The 7794-nt window shown below is 43.9% G+C and overlaps 1 long non-coding RNA gene across 2 annotated transcripts; it reads left to right on the forward strand.

Annotated features, from left to right (window-relative positions):
* The first annotated feature begins 3963 nt into the window (after positions 1-3963).
* On the forward strand, positions 3964-6076 carry LOC132469956 (uncharacterized). Of its 2 annotated transcripts, XR_009528531.1 has the most exons (6): positions 3964-4140; positions 4249-4406; positions 4574-4781; positions 4908-5072; positions 5197-5293; positions 5394-6076. It is a non-coding gene; the product is annotated as an uncharacterized LOC132469956 (long non-coding RNA). The 2 variants fall into 2 exon arrangements; XR_009528530.1 differs by having other exon boundaries at positions 3964-4406.
* The last annotated feature ends 1718 nt before the right edge of the window (positions 6077-7794 follow it).

A 7794-nucleotide genomic window follows, 5' to 3' on the forward strand; every position in this document is an offset into this window, starting at 1 on the left:
GCTTTTCAGCTGTAAATGACACTGACAGTAAGACTCGCAATAGACTGCGTGAAGCCAGCCTCTCATCACTACTTTTTGTGGACCTTAATGGACCTCCATTTGAGAGATTCGATCCAACTCCTTTCATCACATCTTGGCTTAAATCAGGCCATCGCCTGTCCACATCATGGGTTACTGGACGTAGTCGAGCAGACGCAGCTGAACCTAGGCCTCTGTCGTCGCTTCTGTGTTAGGTAAGACCCGCTTTTATGGACTTGGATTTTGTGCATCGTTGTGTTGTGTATTTGACGTTGCGTCTCTCCAGGCATTGAGACGTTTGTGTGTTGTTTTATAGCTGTATTATTAATAATAATGGCATTATAATTGTTCATGGTTAGGCTGCCGCTATAGGCTGGCTGCTTGTGTGTTCTGCTCTGAGTTGATTTAATTAAACAGTCAAACGTTACTTTGGTGGTCCGTGGATTATTTAAGGTTGGTCTGAAGCACTCCTTTAACCTTGAGCAACTCTGCAACTTCCAAAAAAATATTTGATTTATTTTACAATTCAAAAATGAACCAAACTTTCTTCAAAATTAAGGAAATGATACTGGGAAACGAATAAACCATTATAAGTAACGAATTAACTTAATAAGTGATCGAAATACTTTTATCAACCACCACCCCCCCCCCCCCCCAGCTCCCCCGGAGACCGTGGTATAATTCGCACACTGGCGATGACGCCATCAGTAACTGGAAGAAGATGATTAGACAGTGAAATTATTACTTGAGCCAGAATATTGCCCCATCTAATTTGCAACGCGCTGGGTTGCGTGTACATATTTAATTATTTTGAATAACCAACCTCTTATAAAGGCACTTCTATCCTGGGGGGTGGGGGGGATCAGAGGAGCTCCCCCCGGGATGCCCTCAGCCACAGGACGCATACTCTGTTGGCTGAGGGCCATCTCCTCAGCCTCTGTGAGGGCTGCAGAGGTGGACCCCTTCCAGTCTGCCGGGGCTCTGCTTTTTTTCGATTTGCTAACATGGAGGAAAATGTTACCCTAATATTCAGTAAGCGCTATTTTGAAGACATATATATATATATATATATATAATGCATTTTGCCTAGGAGTAGCCTTCTAATATATCTAAATCCTATTAAATATTGGCAGTGTTGGGGTGGCTGAGAAATGTACTACTTACATTTACTGCTTAAATATAGGCCCATCACATGTTGAATATAGCTGTTAAATTAGGTAGAGCAGGCAAAGCAGCACAATTGATTTGATTTCAATTAAACATTAGATACCTGTTTGAACTATATTTTTGTACTTCATCTTCATTTGCTGCCAAGTCCTCTTGGGGCAACTCGGGTTGTTCACACACACACACACACACACACACACACACACACACACACACACACACACACACACACACACACACACACACACACACACACACACACTATTTCCTGCCGAGCTCTCTCTCACGCTCTCGCTGCCGCGGGAGCAGTTCGGCATACGCGTTCATTAGAATTTCCAATTCCGTGGGGGAAAAGTAAGTGGATCTACGCTTTTGGTCCATGTTTGATCATGTTATCAGAGATCCATTGATGATGGCTCTTCGGCACGCCCTCAACCCAGAGTGAACATACTCAGAGTTGATTAACCCAACGCTGATCACCTGTTCTGAAACCGAAAACCCAGAGTTGCTTTTCAACCCTGAACTCTGAGTCAACCAACTCAGAGCGCAGGATTAAACTCAGAGTATGTTAAACCAGCTACCTGAAACAGGCCTCAGATGTTTTTCAGCCTGGGTTGCTGACACCTTGCCAGGTCTTTTTCGGCCTTGGGCTGATCAGGTGGAGGAGGAGGATAATTGAGGAAAGATCACTGTCCCATCCTATACACAGATACAAAAGAAAGAAAGAAAACCAAAACACATTTTAGAGCTACAGCTGAACCAAGAATAAACCGGGGAATCATAACAGGAAAAAGTCTTAACAACCTACCAGAGCCAAGAGAGGCCTCATCCCCTTCCCTTTCATTTGAGGTAGCTTCTGCACAATAAATCAGTTCCTCAAGTTCACTTGTTGTAGGGAGAGCCTTGCTCTGCTGGATGATCTTTTGTTTGAATGTAGTAGGCCACCTATGTGGACAAATACTTATTTAAACTAATTTTCAATTCAACAAACTGGATTTCCTTTTCATACGTAATGATCATTTATAAAAAATAATAATAATATAGAGTTTGAACCAACCTTTCCAAAAACTTTGCAGCCACATCTTCTCCAAACTGCAAGATGAAGTCTTGCTCAACCTGCATTAGATAAATGACATAGCAAGAGTTAAGAAACATAAAAGTGACAGTTCAGGTTATTTGTAGTGTTGTATGCTTAAACACTCATTTACCAGGCCTTTGACGTCTCGGAACCGTGGAAATTCAGTCAGAACGTCTGAGGAATTCTCTTCATCGAGGACGATCTGACGACGATATTCAAATGTAATCTTCATCTTTTGCTTGATAGTGGCCTCATCAGAAGAATACTTCATGAATGACATGGCCTCCTTGGATTGCTCTTCAGTCAGGGTCATCTCAGGACTTCTTAATGCATCTCTCTTAGCTTTCGGCCCTCCACCAGTCTGACGAGGAGAAGTTCTGGTCGCTGATGTAGCATTGCTCCTCTGGATTGTTTTGAGCCTCCATGCTAAATAACCAGTGCCACTTTCACCATCATAGAAATGTTCCTTTAAATTAAGACAAACAATACTTACTAAGTAGAAAACTGTACTTGTGTACACCCACCACAGTCAATATCTAATTGCTTATTGCATTGTAGTTTCTGTATATTTGTTTGAATGCATAAAAATACTTGCATATTCATTTTTGGAATATGGATCCATCAGGTACGGGAACATGGAAACTATGCCTTTGGCATACATCCATAGGCGTCGATTACGCCGGGGACGCGTCCCCACCAGTTTTCGTAAAGACTCATTTTGTCCCCACCAAAATAAATAAATAAATAAAATAAAAATTCAATGCAGTTTTTTAAAAATGAATGTTAATAGCGCGAGAGTCGAGACAGATGCGAACCAATCCACAAAAAGTCTATCTGGATACGGCACACAGCCGTCAACAATTTGCAACACTTGGATAGTTCTAGAATGGGGGAGGGGTGGGTGGTACGGTGGGCGGCTCCTTCTCTGTGTAATCTGAACCTGACTGCTTGCCGCGCAGCGCGCACTTCCATGGACAATCTGCTGCGGTTGCAGCCTCATGCATTTGAGGAGAGGAGTCCGGAGGAGGTAACGTAACGTATCTACAGTATATTTATTCATGATGATGACAATCTGTACAAACTCCTTTGTCGTAGTTTGACCGAGGGCAGCGAACGATTTATCTTGATAGTTTCTAAGTTCTATCGTTGACGTTGAAAGCTAATAGCCAACATTAGCTTCTAGAAGCCAAGTAGGCCTAGCTCGCTGCCACAGTCAAGTTGGATCTGACCGCTGTTAGCGATAGCATTACATAATTGTATCATCTTAGATGCAGTTAGAGTTTAGATGAGGTAACATTAATGCTACGCTACCCTCGGCCAGTCTTCCCATGTGGTGACATTTTATTTTACCAAAGTTAAGCTTATCTAAGCTTGTTATTGATGGGCTAGGCTAGTGTAACACAATTCCAACTGTGTAGGCCTAGTGGTTATATTTCTGACACTGATGCAATCCATTTTATTATCCTTCTCCAGACCAGACCTGCTGCAAGTGCCTTTGCGTGGACTGAAAAAAGGTGGTTGCATATGCATTACGTTGTGAAAATACCGAAGTAAGAACTGTGACCAGATATGGTTGTGAGTTCAGCATTTAGTTTTTTAATTGGCAAAAAAAACAGAAAAGCTTTTTGATTGCACAGCAATTCAAGCAGAACACAAAGGGTGGGTGGGGGGGGTGTGTGTGTGTGTGTGTGTGTTTTTTTTGTGACACAATATATCCAATAATAACCCAGAAAAACAGCTGGGAAACTACTAAATACAATTTATTGCAAGAAGAACCCTGAAAAACTGTTTTTCTTTATGCAAATTCTTGCAGAACACAAAACTGGGGTGTGTGTGTAAATTATGCCACGCTGGACAACTACTAAATGCAAACAAACGTAAGCCTATTGCATATTCTGTGTTTTAAAATGCCCAAACAAATGTTCACGCCTCTCCGATGTGCCAATGAAGGCAGTGGCTATTTTCTGTCTCGTTATTTTCTCCAGCTTCTCCTTGTGGACATGGCAGACAGACACACTGTTGAGTCGTGACTGCTCCATCGTGGAGCGGAGCCAATTCTTCAAACGACGCAGGGTACTGAAGCTCCGCTTCGCAAGAAGAGACTGGGACCACAAGCAACAGCCTAACAAGAGCCTCCACCTGGGTAAACAGCCGCCTTACTTCTGGTACCATGGTCTTCAAGACATTAGTGACTTCCTGACAAGAATTGAACTTGTAATTTGCCTTCAGCATAGCTAGTTGCATTTGCAGCAGCTGTGCATCCAATTCTGGGTAGAGCTCTACTACCTCGCTAATTTCTCCCGACACTAGGTGTTGCTCCAACGTGGCCAAACGGCCAAGGCCCTCTTGGTTGAACCTCTCATCCAGCTGCACGCTTGCTGTATCGATGGCAGAGAAAAATTGCACCCTGAAAAAGTCCTCTGCCGAAGACGGGGTGTGGCTTTTTGCAGGCCCACCATATCGGTTAGCTGGTTTCCGTACTTGTGGAAGATTTATTGGCTGAAGATCAAGAGATGTGGTGAGTTCTACAGCTCTTGAGTAAAGCCTCATAAATTTCTCGCTTGTTCTCTGTGCCACAAACGCTTTCCTTGTGCAATCAACAGCCTCTAACATCCCGCCAATTGTTACTGCCCTCCCTTGCAAGCTTTTATTGAGACCTTCAAGCTGCAGGAGAATATCCTGCCCAAGGATAAGGCCAAGTACCGTGTTGCCTTTTTGGAGATGGTCAAGAAGGCCACTTGCTCGAGGAGCTGTGACCCCATTCGAGGAAGCCAACTCCTCCAATGCAGCCAAGATCACCTCGTATTGGGTGAGGACCGACTTGATCGCTGGTGTTCGCACAGTCCACCTGGTAGCACACAATGGCTTGATTGTGGTGAATGAGCCATTTTCAGTCAATGCTATCTGTTTAAAGATTGTTTTGAATTTCCCAGACTGGCTAAACAAACATCCAAGGTCATGGATCCATTGGAGGGCATCTCGCACAACTGGTGTGGATAAGCAGGCTTTTTGCGTGACCAGATTCACACAGTGAGGACCACAGTGGACAAAAGTGGCAAGGGGCTGTTCTCCGCGGACCAAAGCTTGCATCCCAGATTGGTGCCCTGACATGTTTGCTGCTCCATCATAGGTTTGGCCACGAAGACCCGAGAGTGGAAGATTGAGACGGAGCAGCACATCGGAGGCAATTCTCCAGAGATGCTCGCCAGTTGTGGAAGAGGCCTCGTACAACCCTACAAACTCCTCCCTTGGTTCCAGATCTTGGTCCACATAGCGGAGGCAGATGGAGATCTGCTCTGTTCCACTGACGTCCTGTGTTCCGTCCATTATGAGGGAATACTGCAGCACAGGTAAGGCAGAAATCTCTGCGGCTATCCCCCTAATTATAATATGACCCATAATTCTCAGTAACTCATTTTGTGTGTCCGGGCTTGTGTAGGGGTGGTCTCTCTTCAGCCAGCTTGCAAGGTTGGGGTCATCCTCCGCCTTATCTCGAAGATAATTTTGGAAGTTTCCATCCAAATTGGCATGGCCCCTAAGAGCCAAGCCCTGTTTGGAGAGGTACCTTACCGCACCTACAATTTGTAAAAGAGCCAACCTGGCTGACTCTTGGGCCCTTGCTGAAGGGCGGCACAGTTTATTTCTTACGGAATCCTTTTTGTGCGCCTGTGTGTTGAGGGCAATTAAATGTGCATGGCTGTTTTGGTGTCTGCTGAATGATTCCCTACTTTTTTTTCCAGTTTCTGAACCCTACAGAGATGAATGTTTTTTCAGCACTTTTGGCCAATGCTGATTTTTGGTTTGCAAAAGCAGTCATACAGCATGGTTCCCGCGGGTCCTTAAAAAGTCTTAAAAAGTCTTAATTTTTTTGGTGTAAAATTAAGGCCATAAATTGTCTTAAATTTACTGTAAATTTGCTCTAGGTATTAAATTTTGCAGAGGGTTTTTTAAGACTGGGAAATTGTCGCGCACAACAAATCACCTAGTGCGTCTTTTAATTACGGCATTTTCAGGAGTTTTACGTTACGTTAACGTTGACATCAGTCATCGGGGGGCCGGTTGCATCTGCAGCCTGCAGCTGCGTCTGTAGGCTAACTTGCTGGCGCTACTTTTAGCTAGTGACGGTTGACATCATTAGGCCAACTTGCGCTACTTTCAGGATGGGACAGTGCAAATTCAATGAGAAATGGTTTGAGGAAGATACGTTTCGGGGGTGGTTGGAGAAGGCAGGTGACTACGAGGCAAGGTGTTGTTTATCCCGAAAGGCATTCATACTAGGGACCATGGGAGCAAAAGCTCTTGAGTCCCACATGAGGTCGCAGAAATATGACATTAGTAACGTCTTGGCTGCTATGTTCCCAGATTCTGAGTTTGCGAAGTCGTTCACCTGCGGTGAAAACAAAACGGCCTATCTAGCCAAATACGGGATCGCATCTTTCATAAAAAGAGAGCTGTCACGCAGCGTAAACGATAAACAGTACGTCCTCATGTTCGATGAGTGAACAAAACCACTAAAAGCAAACAGATGGATATCCATGTGAGGTACTGGCCCACGGACGACACCGACAGCCATGTCTTATCGCGGTACTATGGATCACAGTTCATGCTGGATCATTTTAATGTAAGTATTCCAAACAGTAAATTAATTGAATTGTGTGACGGACTTTTTCCCAAAAATCATATTCGAAGTTTGTTTGTTTATTAATATTAATATTCGAATATTTATTAATAATATTATGAGCATTAAATTCCTTCAGTAAGACCTGGATTGGGCTTCGCGGGGTTTGTTTACCGGCGTTGCTATGGTTACCGGTCCTGCGTGTTCCGACGGTTTATTAGGTATCTAATAAATCGCTGTCTAATCAATACTTCATTCAATGCCTCTTCCGTGGTCATTGCAATATTATGAGTAGACTGCGTCGGGTTCTCGCTCTCCCTCTTGGCCTGCCATAACAGGTTCGAATATTAAGGGCTGCCTAATATTTGTTTGAATTTTGATTTATTTTTTGATATTCGTGTGTGTGTGTGTGTGTGTGTGTGTGTGTGTGTGTGTGTGTGTGTGTGTGTGTGTGTGTGTGTGTGTGTGTGTGTGTGTGTGTGTGTGTGTGTGTGTGTGTGTGTGTGTGTGTGTTTGAGATCACTGTCAGCCGTGTTTACATGGACACATCTGATCCGCATAGTTGTGGAAGAACAGCTCAATCGGAATAGAAAAGGATCATATAATACGCCTCAATCGGAATACAATTATCTGTTCGTAATATAATTCTATTCGGCTACAGAAGAGGTGGTGTAGTCTGCTATAATCGACATGCATACACTTATTCCGATTAGTTTGGGGTTTAACTTAGGAAAGCTGCAGTAGTTCGCATTTGGTCCACTCCGCACTCCAAACTTGACCGCTGTCAAGGACGGTGGATTTATTGCCCGATTCATGTCTTTGTTATCACTCCGTAGTAGTTACAGTAGTCCGGTAACATATCAACCCCAGCGTGTCCGGTTGCTAAGCGACGGTCATGGGTGACTATGGGTGA

The sequence above is a fragment of the Gadus macrocephalus genome, chromosome 12, assembly GCF_031168955.1.
Source record: "Gadus macrocephalus chromosome 12, ASM3116895v1".
NCBI classification, from domain to species: domain Eukaryota; kingdom Metazoa; phylum Chordata; class Actinopteri; order Gadiformes; family Gadidae; genus Gadus; species Gadus macrocephalus.